The following is a 22,245-nucleotide window of genomic DNA, read 5'->3' as shown; positions in this document are numbered from 1 at the left end:
GAATGTACTAATCCAATTCTATTTTCTGCTATACAGCAGCTTAATCTGAAAGGCATATGGGACATTCCAAAATTCATCAGCAATTTTTTTCCACTATTTTTTGTGTGCCTAGCACCATTCCTGACACATAATAGGCAAAAGGAAATTAAATGATAAATGTACAAGCACACAAATCCAATGTGTCTACAGTGTACATAACAATCATTTGGCATAACTGTATCTCAGATCCCAATGTAAGATGTATAAAATATTTATTAGTCTCTTCTCTTTTTTTCTTTCTTGTATATGTGCGTGGAGACCTACTTACACCTCTTAACATACACATTATACAAACATCATAAAAAAATAAATGTTTTGACTGCAGAACTTCAAGAACTATTATACCATCTAAATGCTTCCCTCCTTTAGACTCAAATATATTTTGGGTGTGTGGGGATGGGCAGAGAGGAATAGGGTGGGAGAACTGGAAAAACTGGTGTGGATTTCATTTCTAAATCATTGGACTCTTCTAGAATTCATTATACTTCATACTCATTTGATTCTTCAAATATATACTAATTTATGTTGCTATCTATATATTTTTTTATTAACCATATTTCTCCAGTTAGGAGGCAAAAATATAATTGCAAGAAAAGATACACCTTCTTACATTTAGTGGTTGTATAATTTTGATTACTTAAAAAACTTATAATAAAAGCAAATTCCTACCAAGTCAGAAGCAAGATAAAAAAATTGTCATCACACCTCATATAGCTTGTATACACCTCCCAGTAGGTGAATTACACTTAAAACTGTCCAACTCTTCTCTAGTCTTGTGTTGAAGAGTTGTTTTGAACTATTAAGTACACTTAGAGTTGTCTCACATCCCATGTCTAATATTTTATTCACCATTCTCAATCCAAAACTTTTGAAAACATTTTTTAAATAATTCTTTCATTTACAAAACGTGATCTGAAATGTCACAAAGCTTTATAGACATCTTTTTATGTTTTTAGTTCTCATTAGTGTTTTATGCATTTTATTTCATAAATCCTACTGTAGTATTAATTGTTATACCATATATACACTAATTTGTTCTAAAATATGAAAAATCTGAATTCTGAAACTCATTTGGCACTGAAAGTTTTGGATATGGGACTGAGAATCTGTACCATTTATTGAGTGCATACTTTAGGCCATGCCTTTTCAAAACTATACATATCCAAGAAATTTATTAAAAATAAAGCAAATAGGGATGTACAGGTAGTTCAGTGGTTAGAATTCCTGCCTTTCATGTGGAAGACCTGGGTTCGATTCCCGGACCATGCATCCCCCCCTCACAAAAATAATAATAAAGCAAGTAAGCCTGCAATACATATAACCAAAATAATTCCCAATGTGTTTATTCTAAACCTCTTGCATAGAAAAGTAAATGAATTGTTAAGTTTCAATAGCTGAATAAAAATTCTGACAATAAAAACTTTCCCTTAAATAATTTAGATTATCTGGGAATGGTTTCTGTAGAGGAAAGAAAATGTACAATGAAAAAATAATCCATATAATATTTCCTATATCCCATAAATGTTCTTGTATTGGTAATTCCATTTGAGGTTTGGCACAATTTAGTGATCTTTAGTGCAGCTAACACAAAATTTTATACACAGACTTGAAAATACAAGTTTAGGAAATAAATTTACATGCCATTTTAAAATTAAAGCCAAATTAGAAAACATTTAGAAGTGCATACAATAAAAATAATTTTATAATGCCTATTGGATAAATAAGTTTGGAAATTTTCCTTTCTCCATAGATAAAATATAAATGCTTAGATTCTTCTCATTTAATTATTGGCTCCAATTACCTTTAAATTACATTGTATTTGTCAACAATGATTTTTGTCAGTATATCCAAATCTTCAATATTTAGCTTCTCGGCGTTACCCTTTTCATTATTTGCAACATAAGTGACCCCTGAAATACAGATAGATAGAGAGAGAGAGAGAGAGAGAGAGAGAGAGAGATTGCAGTGTCTTTATATTTATTGAGTTAAAAATTATGATTGATTTCAAAAAAGCCAATTAGGGGACTTGTCCAGCGTACCTGTAGAAGCAATTTATTTCTGGCTCTTTCTGCTTGTCCTCCTTTAAACCATGTGGAGCAATATTAATAGAAAACAACAGCTGCATAAACAGCATTTTCAGCAAAACTGGAAGACAGAGAAGATTTTCAGAGTTGACGTTACTTATATGTCCCGACACATCAGTTAGAGCAGCAGAACCTTGAGGGAAGACATCCAGAAGTGGTGGCAAATACAGTGATGAGAACAAGAAGGGTAAGGGGGATTTAGCAGCAACAGATCTTAGGAAAATTTCCTAAAAACAAGTTTCCAGAAATAAAATACATTTCCCAAAGTGGGAACTTTTGTGAACAAAAGCTGAGATTAACCAGAACAGGAACACTAGACTAGATGATGTGAAAAGCTTGGAGATGGAAAATCCCAGAATGTTCCAGGAGATGTCAGGTAGGAATGGCCTATGCCTGGATGTCAGCAGCCAGAGAAGTCATGGGGTAACTGAAGGCTGGGCACAGAAGCCATCATCAAGCAAGTGAGGCATGAAGAGAGAGAGACAGAGAGAGAAAGAGATAGAGAGCGAGAGAGAGAGAAAGAGAGAACGAGAGAATGTGACTACATAGTGGCACCATAATTTATTGAAACAGTCCATTTGAGTGGCAACAGATAGGGAGTGAATTTGCAAATCCTGAAGTCTACCTGACCTCTACCAACCCTCACTTTTCCAAACATCCTAAAATAGCAGGGCAAGAGAAGTCCAACTAATTCAAAAAATTAGTTTTTAAAAATGGAACTTTCTCATAATCCATAAACATTGTGGAATGGGTCACACAGTATTGGGAATTGAATCCTGTAATCCCCAATTTAAATGCATTTCCTGTGGGTATGAGCCCATTTGTAAATAGTGTCTTTGAATATGTAAAGGGAAATCAAGGTGTGGATGTGAACCCATTGTAAATAGGCTATTCAAAGATCTTATTTACATGAGTCCAAATTAAGTCAGAGTGGGCCTTAACTGATAAAACTTGAATCAGTATAAGAAAAGGAAATTGGAATGCAGTCACTCAGTAGAAGCCGGATGGGGGTAAAAGTCAAAAGTCAGGAGAAGTCAGAGAAGCAGACCCAGAAAGGTCACTACTTGATGGAACATTGCCAGGACACTAAAGGTTCTGGGAGAAAACAAGTTCTGCCAATAACTTGATGTAGGACCCCTGCCTTCAAAACTATGAGACTTTATATTCCTATTAAAATCAATCCATTGTCCCATATTTGTAATAGCAGTCCTGGAAAACTAAGACACACAGCAAGAAGTCATATAATCATTATCTGTTCAGATCATAGCCATAAAGACTTGGTAGAGATGCAATTCGATTTAGACTTTTATGGCTATCTGAGCACATTGATGACAAGGTTTTTGAGGGGACAGATATTTTATATTCCACATTGCAAGTTTTCTTGAAGAAAGAGTGGGCATCTCCATTTTAGACTCCTTTAAATGGGGAATCTCAATTTAGACATCATTAACACCTTGGGCCCAATAACTAGAGGGGGATTCAGCTCTGGGTATTGGAGGAGGTTGAGCAGCACCTGTGGTTTTTACCCACTAGATGACAGGAGCACACTCTTGGTTAGGACACTCCAAAAAATGTTTCCAGATGTTGCAAATCGCCCTCTGGGGGCAGAGTCACCCCCAATGGTTTAAAACAAACCTAAAAATATCTATCAGTTTTTCAGGTTGAATTTCCCCTTCTATTTTCCAAAGGAGCTTAGTGAATTTTCATACAATGGTCTATAAAGCTACCATGACAAAGCATATTAGACAGATAAAGTAGTGATCCTATTTTATTGTTAGAATAACAAATTTCCCAATGCTATGAATGTGTTTATTCTTTATATTAAATTTAAATAGAGTCACTTTGAAAAAGATGTGTCTTGGAGCTGTGCCTTGGCATGTTAAGCTTGGATATTATTTCCATTGTCATTGTCATATCACAAATTGCACTGAGGTCAAAACATGCTCTTCATATACACCAAATTGGTTGGGGAAAGGTGACATTGTCTTTGGAGCTGAATATTTGTTCACTTCTAACATATATTCATATAATCATGTCTTCATAGGCTGTCTCTACTTAACAATACAACCATCTGAACATAGAAAAAAATCAAACAGCTACTTAAAAAATGATGCATAACTATTTTCTCTGATTGTCTTTTACTGCCTGCTTACACAGATTCCCTGTGTCTGTTATGTTTATGACTGTCTTTGCCATCAAAGAGTGAAGCAATCACACTGTTGTACTTGAATACTAGATAAAGGCTGAATTAACTGGTCATTTGGATGGGTTCGGTTCAATTGAATGACCTAGAAAATATGCTTACATATATTTTCAGTGAAGGGTGATTTGCATACATCTTTTATGAATAGAGAGTTAAGCTCCCTGTTTTTTTCTCTCTCTTTAATTAGCCTTTTTTAAACATCTTATTTTCTGTCATGCCAGATAAATTAATTCTGAAAACTGAATTTCAAAAAACTCAAAAGCAAACAAATTCACACTGGAAAATGTGGGTTGGAACAGGGCAGATGATTATGAATTTGTTATTTCTGCACATTATGCACTAATGGAAACTAGGAAAAGAAATAAGAAAGAATAATTGCTTGCACCATTGACTAGTAAGCAAAGCCTACTGAACTAACAAACTCAGTTTTTGGGAAACTCAGATTTCACTTTTAAACAATCAATTCCATTGAAAATCATTCTAATGTACTTTTAGATTGATTGCTTTATTAGTCATGTTTTTTCTTAAATGAAAAATGAAAAGTAAAAGGTGTAGTTAAAATAGCAATGAAAATATTTTTCTTTATTTTAACTTTAATTGCATGCCTCTTTGCACTATGGTATAATTATGTTGTTCCTTTTGGAGGCAACAATTGTTTACTAAACATGATTAGAGCTTTGCTTTTAAATGATATTCATATTCTGAGGAGAGTTTGGGTTAAGATTTAGTAAAAGCTTTTCTGATGGAAGATCATAGAGCTCTTTCTAAAAGAGGACTTCGTTAAGATCTTATAATTGTATAGCATGCAGAATTGTCTCTACTTTGAAATCTGGAATGAAAAAGGATTAGAGTATGCAAATATGAAAACCTCTAGCATACAGATATTTGAGTCACTCTTAAAAGTGAATTATTTCAGAAAAATATTGCAATCAAGACATAAAATATAATAGACAATCAATATGCAGAATGCCAGCAAAACATCATATAAACTATGCATCTTTCCTTGTTAAAGTCTTATGTGAGCTATGAATTATGCAAAATAACCAAGAGATCCTATTATAAAAGGTGATACATCTTCAAGATCCTAAGACATGAAAGACCATTTGTGCATTCCTCTCAAGGTTATTACAGAGTTATCAGAATTCCTCAGAGATTGAAAGTTTTAAATGGAAATACGATAGTGAGGATGTATTGCAAATTATATGCTGGTGGAGGAGAAATGCTGCAGAAAAAAATTGATGAAGTAATCAAAATTATTTATTTAGTAGGCCACTCATTTGTTCAAAAGCACAATTTATAAAGTGATAGCCTGACTGCAGCAGTGATGTCATTGGATAGAGCCTTTACTGTTTAAAAAATGATTCAATTAATATGCGCAACACATCACCCAATAAGAATTTATATTTACTCAGCTAGCTGAATTCAGTGTTTTTTAGACATTATTTAATGCTTTCAATTATGATTGTTGATTTATTGGTATGATTAACAATGACACTGCCATTCAAGTAAACTAAGAGAACTTGATTAACCGTGAGAAACCATAGAAGAGAAGGTTCAGATAATCTGTCATAAATTAGGTTATATATCTAAAAGTTAAGACAACTGCTCTGTTTTTATGGCACCCAAAATCCTGAATCAGACATAAAAGAGTCAGGTAATCAGTGGGTTGCCTTCTTTATATAACCCTCATGTTTGTTTATTATTTTTACCCTTAATAACAAGTATTTTGTCAAAACGAAGCCTAAAGAATTTCAGTCAGATGTGTCTGCAGAACCACTGGTCTACTTAACCAATAGCAATGACAAATGTCCTTGGGCACAATGAAACAATATAAATTTTACTCCACAAGATGTTGACCTCCAATAACATCATTCTGGTCTTCTTTCAAATGTTCTCTCTAAAAAAGCTCACACACACTCAAACATCATTTAAATTTAAATAAATTCAAGTACATAGAACTTATAAAATAAGGAATGAGAAACAAAGCATGACATTAAATGTGATGCTTCTATTACAAAACTTTTAATTGAATCAGTTTTGGAATAAATTCGGTGGGGGTTGGGAATAAATTTTAGGATATATTATGTATATCTTAATGCTTTAAATTAATATTGGAATTCTGCTCTTACCATACTCATTGTCATAGCCTAAGTTTAATAATTTCACTGAAAATGGTCAAAGAAGTAGACAAGGAAGGCTTTTATCCTGCCAATCTTCAACAATTCTGGAGCTTTTAACTAATGTTGAGAGTCAGCACAGCTTTTGGTTAAAGTATGAACTCTGAAGTTATAGCTAGTTGTGACAGGTACCTAGGGCTCTCTGTGCCTTATAGTTGTATTCTCTTTAAAATGGGGAGGATACAATAGTGCAAGAATGTAGGACTATTATGATGTGCGCGGTCCTTGTGCCTTCACTTTTTCTGCTCTATATCACAGAGGGATCTACTGCACACTGCTCTTTACAGTCTCCAGGTCTGCTGCAATATTTGCCAATAGAGAGCAATAGAGGAGACTGTGGGGTTAGAGAAAAAGAGAGGCCAAGGTATGTCTTTAGCCTCTCTCACTGCTTCTGGTGGCTTCTCCAGCAACGTATGTGTCTCCTTCTCCATGGTTGTACCTCTGGGTGGATGGCTGCAGCTCCACGGAGACAGTAGCTCTAGCTTCTGCAGGACAGGCCCTCTGTTTGAATTTCTCTTGGTTAATTTGGACCTGAGAGTCTGGCATTCCCTCTTCCTCCTAATTTTGTCTCCACCCAACAACTGATACATGCTTCTGCTGTTACTTTGGGATGCCTTACCTTGACTTTTAAAATTCTCAGCTCTTTTATCTGTACTTAATTCCCTGGATTGAATTTTTTTGAGTTTAAATACAGAGCTTAGTCTCTTTTCCTATGCAGGTGTACAGAACGGATACAGAAAGATTAGTGAATTAATGCTTGCAAAATCAGGAAAATGTGGTGCAGCAAGGACCACACATGCATTTAAGTACTCATTTCTTTAAAATTCTGTGAACATTCTTTAAACATGTTTTTAGGATTCACAAATAATTATATTAAAAAACAGCCGAAATCTTGCTCTACTCTAGCTCTTTGTTATTAGTTACCTTTTCAATAAATTATTGTTCCAAAAAAGTGAGGTTTTGAAGTATAACTTACGAATTTTATTGAATATGTAAAATTTTAATTTTTCTAAAAGTCAGAGAAGAAAGAGGTGCACAGGTTACTGGACCAAGTTTTAGCTTCAGTTGTGTCATTTCTGAAAATATGTCCTTCTTTTTATGTGGAATGAATTGGTTAATATGACTTTTTAAAATCAATTTATACTCTTAAAGTCTAGGACTAATTCTAGATTTTCACTTTTATAACTGTGCTATTCACTGTTTCCTCATCTTTAGTTTAGGGAGTGCTGGTTTGCAGATTAGATGAGAAAGTCATTTTTTCAGGCACACCCCTTTCCTGACTTTTCCCAATCAAGTTATTATTATAACTTGAATAAAATTAGGCTTCTTGGGAATAATCTCAATATGCCGTGATCCTAAAATGAGAATAAAACCTTACGCCAAAAAGCTTTAAGAAATGGCAAAGAGGGCATTATTTCACAAAACCACATTTAATTAATATCCACCTTTGATATTTCAGTTCACTAGTTCTCTGCAATCTGTCTGCTGCCCTACCCTCTACCCCTTCACAGAAAAAGTCATTCTCAAAATTGTGGCACCTAATCATTCTCTCTTCTTCCAGTTTTTTCTCTCAGTCCACTATCAGCCCAAATAAGGGTCCAGAATCATCGCATATAACATTGAGTATATATACCAACAAACAAACTGAAGAAACAAAGTGAACAAACATTTAAGTGAGCACAGGAAAGAAAGACGACCCATCTGTAGCTTATTTTAACCTACCATTGCCCAATATCTCTTTCACTTTATTGTAAAACTTTCTGAAGAGGTGATTAGTTTCAATGTTCCTATTTCTTTATCAATTATTCTAACCTCAACTCTTTGAATTTGGATATCTTCCCTCCTCAGTCTATTCTAAAAACTCTTGCCAGTGTTTCCAGTGACTTAGAAATGATATATATTTCAGTATCATTTTCTTTGACCTTTCTATAATATTAAGCATTCTTAGCTTCTGCCTTACTAATTCTTTTTAAGTAATGAGCTTGGATCACATTTTATCAGTCTTTTTGGAGATTCTTTCTTGCTGGTCTGAAAATCTGGTTTTCTGAAGAGTTCTATGCCTTTGTTTGCCCCCTTTGCACAGCTTCAGAAATAAGGCCTTATTGATGATAGTCCCCTGCCATCAATTCTGCCTATATGCAAAAGAATTGCAAAAACATATCTTTGAACCAGACCTTTCTCCCAAGTACCAGTATTTGTCTATATAAGTAACTGCACGTAAAATTCCCCCAGGGAAAACATCTGGCCAGATGTTAAATATGCTGAATGGAACCCATTTAATTCTTCCCAAACATGTTCTCATCTATGAATACTTCCACAACCCACAGGTTTTCTAAACCTGAAGTCATCTACCTCCGACACCCTCCCCATCCAGTTTTTGAGTTTTTATCCTTCTGGCCCCTAAAAACATCTAAAATTTCCTGTCCCTATTATGATTGTGGTTACCTTTTCTCATAGCCTCATGACGCTTTACTTAGGTGTTTGTAAATGCTCACCTGATCTCCTACCTGCCTATGTGGAGCACTCCACTATGGCCCAAACCATATTTTACAAAACTCTGGAATCATCATCCACAAATGCACCTATGATATGTTGCTCCCTAATTAAAATAATTCTAGTAGCTGTCTAATGACTACAGGATGACACTTAAGTTTTCACTGTGTGACTACAAGTTTGTCTGTGGCTCAGTTTTTACCCACAATTCTAGTCTTAGCTCATGATTCCATGCTTCAGATTCTGCTCTCTAGCCAGAACAGAGTTAGTTTGGATTTAAATAGTATAATCTCAGATCTCCATTCATTCAACAACTTTATTCCAGCTTTCCTTTCTGCCAGGTTTCCCTTAACACTTTTTCTTTGCTCTGGAAACTCCTGTCAGGTTTTTTTGCTTATTTGTGTGCTACGAGGCCCCTTTTAATTACACAATCAGTAGAAATTAAAAAGATGAAAAGAAGATAGAAGGATATTATCTACTACTGTAGAATAGATTGGCATACTTTACCCCTAAGTCAATCTTCTGCCTTCTTCAAAGTGTGGGAAGTTAAACCTCATTACCCAGACTACCTTGCAAATGGAATTATGGATAAGGTTGATGATTTGCCAATCAAATTCAATCCCACCATAGGTGAATTTGGAACCAGTTTAAGCAAAGGTAGAGTAGCAGCATGGCATGCAAACATGAGGCATATGTTTTGCAATGAATGATTTCTCATACAAGGTGAGTTTCTAGAACCAGATATTGAAGTGATGGCTCTTAATATCTGACTAGAGGTGACAATAATGCATTCTAGAAGCAACAGCAATAGCAGTGGCTTATTATTTCCCCAGTTTCCTGAGTGTGGCACAGAGGATCTATTCTCATCAAATTTCTCAGAGTCAAATAGATCTTAGAATGTGCAGCTCTGGGTTGACCAGTGATTATGTAAGCACTGCTCCCTATCTTAAACCCTGCATGTCACCCTAACTGATACTACTACAGGAGATTATGGAATCTCAGCCAAGAATACTCACAGGATAGCTTGATTATAACTAACCTTGAATATATATTTACCATGTTTTTTCAGTTTCAAAATACTATATTTATGTCTTCACAACATTCTTCATAAATGATTGTTCTTATTTTATAGATTAAAAAACTTGACATTCAAAAAAGTTAAGTAAATCTCCCAAAGTTAAACAAATACTATTTGTTTAATAATGAACTAAGCTTAGAAATGTGGGAACAAACAGATCCAGAAGATAAACTGATATACATTCTCTTCTAAGCTCTGCCTTGAAATCTACGTACATGTTCTCTTCTACATTGGAAAATTTACTGCAGTTTTTAATCTTGTGGGCTCTAAAATTTGATTTTTTTAGAACATTGTGGATTTATCCATTCCTTAGTGGTAGATATACATTAAACAACTGCACAGGACAGCCACACAGTATCAGAACTGAATCTACTAACACAAGAGAGGTACAGCTTCCATAGACATGGGAGTATTTATCTTGGCCTGACTAGTACTATTTTTGTCCTTTAGGAGAACTGTAGGGGAGTCACATCATAATTTAAGTTTGCTTGGGGTATGTTGAATAAAAATAAAAAGAATTTAAGAAATGTTAATGGTTTCCATCTTCATAAAATGGGATATAGTCTTGAATATGGGAGTGAATTATTGGGAGTTATTTAGCTTTAACTCCCTGAACAAATCTTAATGTTATGATTTACCTTAGCAGTAAAGCTAGAATAATTAAAAACAATTTGTTTAAGATTCCTTCTCCTTCAGATAGTTCTTTGACTAAAACTGTCAACATTTTCTTCTATAATCTCCTTATATCTTTATTTTTTTTCCATTGGTCAACCTCTCTTCTGAGTACTTCCTTCCTTCTTTATATATGATGCCTACATTCAGTAAGTACTTGTTTTTGTCTTCAAGTTTGAAACCATCTATCTCTCTGAATTTATCTCTCAAAAAGCAGTGTTGTTTCCCTTACCTCAAATTTCTTAGGGAAACCTGCAGTGTAACCTCCTTTAACTTGATAACAGGGACTTACCACCTGTATTCTAGTCTCATCCATTACATGCTTACCCAATTAGAGTGAAAGTTCCAGGACAGTAAAGACTGGGTCAAATTTATCTTTGTAACCTTATGTAGCACAATACAAGGCAAGTTCCAAAAAAGGCCAAAAATATTTTGTGAACAAAATAATATTTTTGAAAGAACTTTTCAAAATGCAAAATGTATGTTGAATAAGATATTAATCAGGTTCATTGATCAAATTATACCCTCAGGATTTAAGAATAATTCAAACTGTTTGCCAAAGAAATTTATTACAAAGTTTGTTTAGTTTTTATTCATTTTCATAGTTCTAGCTTCCAGAGACTCAATAAAGTAAAATATCATTTTGAGCTCTGAGATTAGAGGGGAAGAGTTAATATATATTGTTTCAGTATTTCACACTTAAAAATTGCTCCTAAAAATGTGAATACTTAATTGCCTTATATGCCATATCAAGAGATGAAGGACCTAAAGAAAAACATAAAATTAATTTGTAGTATCTCTACTGTGATAATGAATTATTTCTATTATTTTACCATAAATATGCCATTGCAATCTCATTAACAAATCCATCAAATTAGTGTCCAAGAAAAGTGCATGTACATGTCCAGAATAAATGATTGTCTTCAACAATAAGCATTAGTGCCAGATAAACATAAGGAGACACGGTTTTCAAAGATGCATTTGCAAGATGAGGGCCTCTAAAAAGAGTTTTTGGAAGACTAACTTAGTCTATCCAGCAAATATTTGTTGAGCATCTATCATGTACCCAGTATGCTAAGTTCTAGGCATGCAGAAATGAATTAAAAAACAAGCTGATCATAGTATTTATAGTAGGAAAATTAGATATGCAAAAAGAAAATTCCAAATATAGGTGGTAAGTATAATAATAAAAGTTTCAAAGATTTTAAGGGAGGAAAGAGCAGGACATATGCTTGCCATAGGACTGGAGTTTAGATAGTGTTAAGTGATTTGGAACACTTCCTGATTATGTTACCATCTGACCTAAATGTTAAAGAATGAAAAGTCCGAATCCAAAAGAATGAAAAAGACACAATCTTTTTCCAGGCCAAGGGACTTGCAAAGTTGCAGAAACAGGAAACTGCTTGTGGGTCTGGAGACTAAATATAGTTCACTAGTGTTGGAGTGTAAACTGTGAGGTGCAGACTTGTAAAAGATTAGATTCCTTTTAAAATCTAGAAAGCATGTGCATCATGGAAACTGTCTGTAAGAATTAAGAGTGGGTAGCAGCAGCTGCCCAAAATATAACGACAAATACAGTGGCCTGAACAAAAGATATGCATTGTATATGCTATTGCCTTATTATAAGTTGTTAAGCCATTTAGTAATATAGACATAAAATATAATTTATACCCTTTTAATTTGCTTACAATTAGTTACCTAATACAGACCCCCCTTCCACATTTAAATAATATTGAGTTTAATACAGCATGGGAGATGATACTTTATCTTGAAAAATGGAATCAGGGGTTCTTTGTGCATCGAGTATGACCCAGGCTTTCACTGGTGAGCTACACTTGCATTCCTTTTTAAAATAAAACATATCCTATTGAAGCTTGTCAAAACCATTTCTTCTAGCATCTGGGCTAACAGGTAGTCTGAAAACTTAGCAATGGAAAAATTAAAGGATCTTTCTAGCTCACTCTATTTGAAACAAATTTATCTTACATTGAATATTGCAATTGCCTCTGTAATTCATTTCTTCTCTTCCACTTTTGTGCACCTCACCCAAAAAATCCTTTCCCAAACTGCAGCCAAGTACTTTCAAAACACTAGTTTCATACTCCACTTCACATCAGAAAAACTTTAATGGATCTGCACTGCATTTAGGATTAAAAGTTAAATCTGTAACATGACCTACCAGACCCTGCAGGCCTCATCTTGTGCCCCCAGTATCCTCCTGCTCTCTCAAAATGAACCCCAACAACCTTGCTTATGTCTCCCACACCACAGAACCCTGGCATGAGAAGTTCTCTCTGCCTAAAATGTTATTCCTGACCTCCGCCCAAATTTCAGTATTCCCTTCACTGTGTTAACTAAATTGTACTCAACTTCCAGATCACAGCTAAATGGTCACGTCCTAGGGAGACTTCTCCTGACTGCTTTACTGGTACAATGATCATTGGACTGAATCTCACAGCACCCTCTTCTTTCAAGCCCTTATCATAATAGTAATTTTACAAGTTTATCATTATTATTATTAATTTACTGTTATTTGAAGGTTATTATTGAAGATACTAAGCTCCATGAGGGCAGAGAAGATCACTGTTTTCATTTGCCATTTCATTGCCTTGGTGATGTCTAACATATAACAGCTATAATAGAATGTTAAATTCAAACTTTCAGCTGAGGGATCAAAGTACAACATGTGCTGGATATTCAAAGCTGATAAGAGTTAAATGGCCCCCTTCCTCATATGTATGATGTAAAGTGTCTGAGATGGATATAATGAGGGATTTGAGGCATCTTTGAATCATTGTCCATTCTCTACCAAGAGAAGTGGTGATATGAAGGTGAGAATGTTTTCTCTATCTTCATGCTTAGTCAGAGGTTACTGGGTTACCCCTGGATCTTGTTATGCTCTTTCTACAGTTGGAGGGCACCCACAAACAGAGTCTGACACACAGTTGAGCAAAGTGGAGTCAGCAATGGTATCAGGAAACAGTGCTAACATTTGACAGTATTAACACAACTTTCTGACAGTGTACCAAAGAAGTGTGATTCCCAGAATCAGTTGTGGTGACCACCATGAGAAAATCAGCCAGACTACATTTATAAAGGAAATCTGCCCCAGAATAACATCTGCTAGTGTGAGAGGACTCCAGCAGTATGAGACTGTGGGCTGTTGTCCTCAGGGAACAGGAAACCCAGGGGCCTAGATCTGGAGTGGCTGGCTGAAATAAAAGTGAAGCCCACACCATGATGATTGCAGGTGGAGAAACCTAGCTGAGGACTCATGAATGCATCTGTGAAAGAATTAGCTTTCAACATTTACTTATCCAGAGAATGAAAATCAATCTTAAATAATGTGCCCATTTGAAAGGATTATGTGGCCTGGAAAAGCCATGTTTTAATCTTGATCCATCTTGTGGAGGTAGCCACTTTTTTTTATTCCTATTCAGCACTGTAGTTTGGAGACTTGATTATCTCCATGGAGATGTGACACACCCAATTGTGGGTATTAGACTTTGACAAGAGGTAGATGTGACTCCACCCATTCCAAGTGGGTCTTAATTACTTTACTGGAATCCTTTAAAAAAGGAAACATTTTGGAAAAAAGCTTCAGAGCCATAAGAACCAGGAGAGCCCATGCAGCCAGAGATTTTTGGAGATGAAGAAGGAACACATTCCTGGGGAGAGCTTCAGGAAACAAGAAGCCAGGAGAGAAAGCTAGGAGACATCACAATGTTTGCCACATGCCTTCCAGTTGAGAAGAGAAACCCTGAATGTTATTGGCCTTTTTGAACCAAGATATCTTTCCCTGGATGCCTTAGATTGGATGTTTCTATAGCTATGCTTTAATTTGGAATTCTTCACAGTCTTAGAACATTGTAACTTGCAACTTAATGAATTCCCCTTGTTATAATCTGTTCTGTTTCTGGTATAGCACAACTTGCAAGCTAGAATACATAGTACCAGCAAAGTAAAGTTTTTCTAATCCTCTTACGTTGTATCTTTCCAATCCCTTTGCTCCTGCTGAAGTGAGAACATGAGAAAGAGAAAAGGAGAGACATGAGTAATAATTAAAATTCAAAGGTTCGTAATTTTATCTCAAGGCAATGGGAAGCCCATTACAAGTCAATGTTTCTGGGAACAAAAGAAATCTTATGGTTGAATGATGCCTGCAGTGTTGATTAATATATTTTCAATTTCATTATAAAGTGATTGTTGGACTTTCTATCATTAAATATTGATCAGAAATGTCTTGGGGTCACTCTAGCTTTTCAAGTAGGAGTAAGGGGAAAACTATTCATATGGAGAAGGTTTAAAAGGATAAAAAAATAAAAAAATAAAGTCACTTTTAAAATTATATCACATGAGCACCACCAATTCAATGTTTTTTTGCTTCTTAAGTATGTAATGCACATTTGTGGAAAGAATGAGTGGCATTTTCACCTTGTCTTCTATTAATAAGTTGCATGGCCTCTGAAAATGACTGAAAAAAATTGGTGTCACATGTAAAAGTAAGAATTTTCCCTGGGTCCATAGCCCTTCATAGACTATTTCTAGCCCCAAATATCTACTATTCCTTATAAATTTTAATTTGCTTTCACATCACCTTCCAGAAATTTAGACTACCTTAATGTCTGCAAATAGTAACTATTTTGCATTTTAATATAGGAGATAATAAATGAATAGATATATACTTGACATTGTGGGTCTTAACATTTAGCTAATGATACAGAAAAAGTGAATTACATTTTATAAATGTAATGGTTAGAGCATAGAATCTAAGGATATCAGATAAGACATATTTAACTTCTTATAAAATAGGTCTTGGAGTTTATATGCATAATTTTAAACCAGAATAATGCTCAGGAGAAAAAAATGAAAGTCTTTCACATTGATTTTCCATATGTAAAATTTCAAAGTCCTAAATTTGAAATGAAAATAAACACATTATTTAAAGCTGAGAAGAAGCATTTTTAGCATCAAGAATCTGTATAATATTTTTGTTTTATATCATGGATTGCTTTGCTTGTATGGACAATTCTATTTGACTGCATGTTTTCTCAAATATCATTGAGGGCTTGCTCCAATATCCAGTTTAATCTCTAAGGACAAGAATTCTAACTATAAAGGAAGGTCAATGGTGTTAAATTTGTAATTTGTTGAATAGAGCAGCACTTTACAAATAATAAAGGAATTATAGAAACTTCATATCCTATATTTCTTTCAAAGAAAACAGAAATATTTGGCTCCTTTCCTGATGCTTCCAGTCTCATAATTTGAATAGTTTTATTTTTTGTAAATTCTTAACAAATTTTCATTAGTCACCTATAAGAGAGATATCATCATAAAGTGCTAATTACAGGAATAGAGGTAAGCTGTTAAATAGTTTTATATCATGGATAGCTTTTATAAAATAATATCTGTGAAGAAAGAGTCAAACAAGATTAAACTTTTAAAAATGTAACATAGTCACTATCTGGGAAAAATAATATGAGAACAGATTTTCAGTGGGAGGAAACAACCTGGTATATAATATTGCCAGAACGTACCTAATAGTTACAGACAGTGAATTAGACATTAGACATAATGTGAAAGTTGAAAAATCAGCAACAATACTTTAAGCACTCATGCTTTGAATTGATTCTCTAGTTATTTACTTTGAATCATGCAAATTTTTCAGTTCAATTTCACAAACTTATGTAGAGATAAGGGACTGAAGTTATAAATATCTTGTATATAAAACTGATAGTACATAGGCAAGTGAGCAAAATTAAGTACCTGAGCAAGCTGAGAAAAAAATGACATAGAAAAAAAAAATTCAGATTACCTGTGGTATTTTTATTAATAGTAAAACAAGAATTATAATTTTTATTAGTAGTAAAATTAAAAACATTCAAATTAAGTTAAAGACCTTTAAAATATTTACAATATTTCATAACATTTATTTTTAAGCATCAGACATAAATGAGAATAGATTTGTAAACAATTTAAGTCAATCATATGAGTCATAAATTTGTATACACCTGAAAATTTTGGCTTAAATATATTGAGTGAGAGTGTGTTTTCACTAGAAATTCCGAAGAATTTTAATGGATCAAAGTTTCAATTTAACAAGAATCAGAAGTATAAGTATAATGAGCTTTTGTAATAGACTCTGTGGGTAGAATAGGAAAAAAATAGAGATTAACTTTGAGAGTTTGCCAGGGTGACTATGATAAATACAGCACAGTGGGTTGGCTTAAACCACACTAATTTATTGTCTCATGATTTTGGAAGTCAGATGTCAAGCATCAAGTTTGTTGGCAGGGCTTGTTTTCTCCCAGAGTCTGCTGCATTCCAAAGCAATCCTCTGTCACATGGCAATCTCTTTCTCCTTTTGTTTACTTCTCTCCTTGTCTCTGATTCCTACCAACTTTTGGCTTTTTCTGAGTTTTGGCTTCTACTGAATGACGGGATTTGAATTTTCTTTGCTTATAACGACTCCAATCATACTGGATCAAAGCTCATTCTGATACAGTTTGGCCTCTATCTAAATAAGATCTTCGAAAATACCAAAAAGAACCATAAATTATACAGTGCACCTTCAGTTCTCTCTTCAATACATTTCAAATGGTATTGTACAATTATTTTGACATTAATCAAAATGTAATGCAAGATATATTTATGCTCCACTAGAGTCAGTGATCTCTTCAATGAAGTCATCTGCCAAGTATTAACATTAGCAAATAAGTAATATGGGTATGTATTGTGTGAGGAAATCTTGAATTTTTAGTGAGTTTTCATATAAACTGCCAACATCCATAATACATAGAAGGAATATATGACTAATTCAGTCAATGTGTTGACTCAATTACTGGGCATTCTTTAGATGAGAAGAGGAATTCTTAATGATGAAAATTTAATAATGCATACTATCTTATACACCACTACTACATTAAAGTTGTCAAAAGACTTTTAAAATATGTTTAAATTCACTACCACAACAACCCTTTCAAGTACACAGGAAAGAAAAATGATGCCCAAAGAAATTAAGATTCTCATATAATATCACAAAGCTAGACACTTTATTTTATTTGGCCTGACTAGACATTTCCTTTTCCAGTTAATGAAAATGAATTATACAGCATTAAAGATCTGTAATTTCCTTTCTAGAAAATAAGACAAAATGGAACAGACTTGCAAGATTGTTGTCTTCATTATTGCCCCCAGTAAATCTCACCTCCTGAGATTCAGGCTCTAATGAAATCCCTTCTGACATGGAATTAAACTGACTAGTATAACCAGTAGGATCTGGCTGAAATTACAGTGTCTCCAAATGTAGGTCATAAAAGAGATTTTGGCTTCTTCATTGTTCTATTGGATCACTCTCTTTAGGGGAAACCAGCTGCAATGTTATAAGTACATTCAATCACCCCTATGGGTAGGTCCATGTGGTAAGGAACTGAAGACTTCTGTCAACAGCCATACCAGTCCGCCAGCAATGGAAGTGAGCCCACTTTGAAAACAGGTCTGCCAGCCACAATCACGCCTTCAGATGACTGCACCCATAGCTGTAACCCAAGCAGCAACCTCATGAGAAATTCTGAACCATGCAACTAAGCTGCTCCCAGATTCTTCACCAACAGAAACTGTGTGAAATAATAAACATTTACTGTTTTAAGCCACTGCATTTGAGGATAAGTTTTGTTGTGATTTATATAACTATTACAACTATTAATTCACTTGGGTTTCCATAACAAATTATCACAAACTGGGTAGCTTAAAACAAATTTATTTTTTCAAAGTTCTGGAGTTTAGAAGACTGAAGTCAAGATGCCTGCAATGCTTAGTCCCTTTAAAAGCTCTAAGGAAGTATCTCCCTTTGTGCTTTCCCAGCTCCAGGTGTTTGCCAGCAATCCTTGGTATTTCGAGCTTGTAGCATATCACTTTAATGTTTGCCTTTATTCTGACCTGGCCATCTTCCTGCTGCATGTGTGTATGTCTCTGTGTGGCTTTCTTATAAGAACACCAGTTATTAGATGTAGGGCCCACCCTAACCCAGAATAACCAGATCTTAACATAACTAATTATGTCTACAAATAACCTATTTCTCAATAAATCACCATCACAGTTTGCCAAAGCTGCTATGACAAATGCCACACACTATTTGGCTTAAACTTGGAAGTTATTGGTTCACTGTGAAGCTAGAAATCCAAAATTGAAGTAGCAGTGGGCCATGCTTTCTCAGAAGTCTGTTGCATTCTGGTGGTGACTTGTTGGCAATGAAAGTCTGTCTGTTCCTTGCCAACTATCACATGATGCTTTGGTCTCCTTCTGTGCTTTTACTCCTCCTGTTCCTTCGTTCTTCTGTGCCTCTGACTACATTTCCCTTGCTTTTAAGAACTCCAGTCATATTGGATTAAGGCCCACCCTGCTTCAATTAGTCCACATTGTAATAGGATCTGTAAAGATCCTATTTACAAATGACTTCATAACCCACACACCAGGGGTTAGAACTTGGACATGTCTTTGTGGGGGCAAGATTCAACCTATGATGATCACATTCTTTGGTTCCATGTGAACATGGATTTTGGAGGGACAGCATTCAATCTCTGCCTCTGCTTCCCCAAATTCACATCTACACCCTATACAGAATGTATTCAGTCCATCTTAACATCCCACAAAAATCTTAAGCCATTCCAGCATCAACGATAAGTCACAAATCTTGTTAAATACCAACTGAAATGTTCAAAATCTCATCATATAAATCATCTAAATCAAATATGGATGAGACTCTATGTATAGTCATTCTAAGGCAAAATTCCTCTCCATCCATAGCCCCTGAAACTAGAAAGTAAGATATCTGCTTCAAAAATAAAATTGTGCAATGGGAATAGGCTAGACATGGAAGGAATAAAGAGACTATTACCTAAAGCAAGTTCACAATCCATCAGGGCTCATTTCTTTAGGGTTTAAGGCCTGAGAGTAATCCTCTGAGGCTTGATGCTCAGCTTTCTGGAGTGAGAAGGTGGCCCCTTCCTTTAGAAGCCAGAAGTGGCAGCCTTGTTTCCTGGCCCATGTCTTCAAGGTTTAAAGTAACAGTGAAGGCTCCACTGGCCTCTAAGTGGAGTCATTCTTCTCTTTTTGTCAAGGATTATATGTGTCCACAGCTGAATAGCTGTAATGGTCTGTTTCTTACCTATAGAATCCCAGTAGTCCAGTAGCATTCATTTATTTTACCCCATTCCTCTACTTTTCAGTCCAAGTTGGCAGTATTTTTAATGGTATGGCATTATAAAAACTTGAAGGTCTTCTGTATGTCAAGAAGATCCATGCCATTTGACCTGAGATTTTCCATTGACCATTCCCGAATAACTCCATCTCTATTCCTGGCATCTGCTGATACAGTTGATTGTATTCATGAGTCACATACTTCAGCATGTTATGTAATATGAATAGTATGATACTTTTCCAAATCATCAAGTTCTAGTTCTTTTTTGCTTAACAGTTTGTTCTTCAATTTACCTCCTTCCTCTCACATTTTATTGTCAGCAAGAAAGAGAACTAAGACTAATCTTCTCCACTTTGCTTGAAAGCCTCCTCAGCAAATATACAAGTTAATTGCTTACAAGTACTGCTTTCCACTGAGAACCAGAACCAAATTCAGTTAAATTCTCTGCCACTTTGTAATAAGGATTATCTTTCTTCCAGTGTACAATAACATGTTTCTCATTTCCTTCTGAACCCTCACCAGAACCACCTTTAATATTTATATTTCCACAAATGCTCTCTTCAGGGTAATGTGACCTTTATCTATAATGTACCTTAAAATTCTTCCAGTTTCTACTCATTACACAATTTCAAAGCCATTTGCATATTTTTTGGTGTTTGTTGAGGCAAAACCCCACTCTCAATATCAGCTAGATTTCTCCCCTGAGAAATGAAATCAATATATATATATATATATATATATATATATATATATATATATATATACATACATATATATACACACACATTGATAGTGCACACACACACAATAGATCAATAGATTGATAGATAATAGTTAGATGACACATAGATAGACAGACAGAGAGAGAGAGAGATTTATTTTAAAGAATTGGCTGACATATTTGAAAGGGATGGCGAGTCCACAATCCATTGGTCAGAAGAGCAGTCTAGAAACTCAGGTAGTACTTTATGCTGATGTCCTGCAGAATTTCTTCTTCTCTACAAAACCTCAGATTTTGCTTTAAGTCCTTCAACTGGTTGCACGAGGCCCACTATATCATTGAGAGAAATTTTCTTTAGTTAAAGATGATTATAGATGTCAGCCACATCGACCAAATATCTTCACAGAAATACTTAAATTAGGGTTTTATTAAATAACTATTATAACTGAGCCAAGTTGACATATCAAATTAATCATCACAGCAACTGTTAATCAAATTGGTAACTTAAATACTTAAAAATTTTACAAAATTGATATATTAATCTTTGCTTTTCTTCTTCATGATCACATTTCCACATACTTTTTAGATATTTAAGAAATTAAAAAAATACTTTTCAGATATTTTAAAAATAAAGCCTATCCATTCCACACAATGAGTAGTTTCATCAAGAGAATAATAAAGAATGAAAGCTGATAATGATTCCTTCCAGATTCTTGATATTTCCTCACTCAGAAATGAATTTTGATAGTTTACTATATGTGGGCAGAGAAAATAACATCAAATCAATTCCTTTATGAAGTTTATATTCTGGTGTGGAAAGATAGAAAATAAACAATGAAGTACAACAGGCTGCGGTAAGTGTTATAGAGAATAATAACTACATTGGTGAGAGAGTATAACTTAGAAGTGACATGGACTGATTTAGGAGAATTCCACTGCTAATAACATCAATAGGCACAGTTTAGGCAATTTGCTCTGTTGACAGGTCTATCAGTGGATGCTGGATATTGCAACCGCGGTGTCTGGAAATTCATGGAGCATCTCTGTCACAAATTCCAACATAACAGATTCAACATGGTTTCTGATTTTTCATGTCAAAATTTACAATAGAAAATATGGGACAGTTGCAGTCAACTGTTGAACTCAAAGTCATGGGTCAGTACTCTAGCAGTAAGGTGTTGTGACGGTCTGAAGCTGTAAGTACCTTAGAAAAGATCATGTTTGTAAAGCTAATCCATTTCTGTAGGTGCAAACCTATTGTAAAGGAGACCTTTTGATTACATTATTTCTGTTCAGAGTTGCTCCAATTGTTTGACTCCATAACCGGAGTGCTTTATTGAGTGGTAAAATTCAGAGAACCAAGCAGAGAAGCTGAGGGGGAAAGAAACATAGAAAACATGGAGAAATCAAAGAAACAGAGAGAAAGCCGTGGAAGCCATACGTTAGAAGTAACAAAATCCAGGAGAGAAGTGAGAGACCAGCAGATCTTGCCATGTGCCTTGAGGATCATCAGTAACTGGTCTTCAGGGAAATGCATCATCTGTTGATGCCTTGCTTCGGAGATTGTCATGACCTC

At 34.8% G+C, this 22,245-nt stretch overlaps 1 long non-coding RNA gene across 4 annotated transcripts in view; it reads right to left on the bottom strand.

Moving 5' to 3' along the window:
• LOC143648003 (uncharacterized) overlaps positions 1 to 22,245 on the bottom strand; it is a 122,848-nt gene that overhangs the window by 33,496 nt on the left and 67,107 nt on the right. For 2 of the 4 annotated variants that reach the window (XR_013158305.1, XR_013158306.1), the window contains one exon: positions 20,809 to 20,999. This is a non-coding gene — a long non-coding RNA (uncharacterized LOC143648003). Of the gene's footprint in view, positions 1 to 1,684; positions 1,950 to 2,078; positions 2,185 to 20,808; positions 21,000 to 22,245 lie in introns of those variants that run through there. The other 2 variants (XR_013158307.1, XR_013158308.1) reach the window with 2 other exon arrangements.

Source organism: Tamandua tetradactyla, chromosome 10, assembly GCF_023851605.1.
Source record: "Tamandua tetradactyla isolate mTamTet1 chromosome 10, mTamTet1.pri, whole genome shotgun sequence".
Taxonomy (NCBI): domain Eukaryota; kingdom Metazoa; phylum Chordata; class Mammalia; order Pilosa; family Myrmecophagidae; genus Tamandua; species Tamandua tetradactyla.
This window is presented reverse-complemented; position numbering and strand designations above follow the sequence as displayed.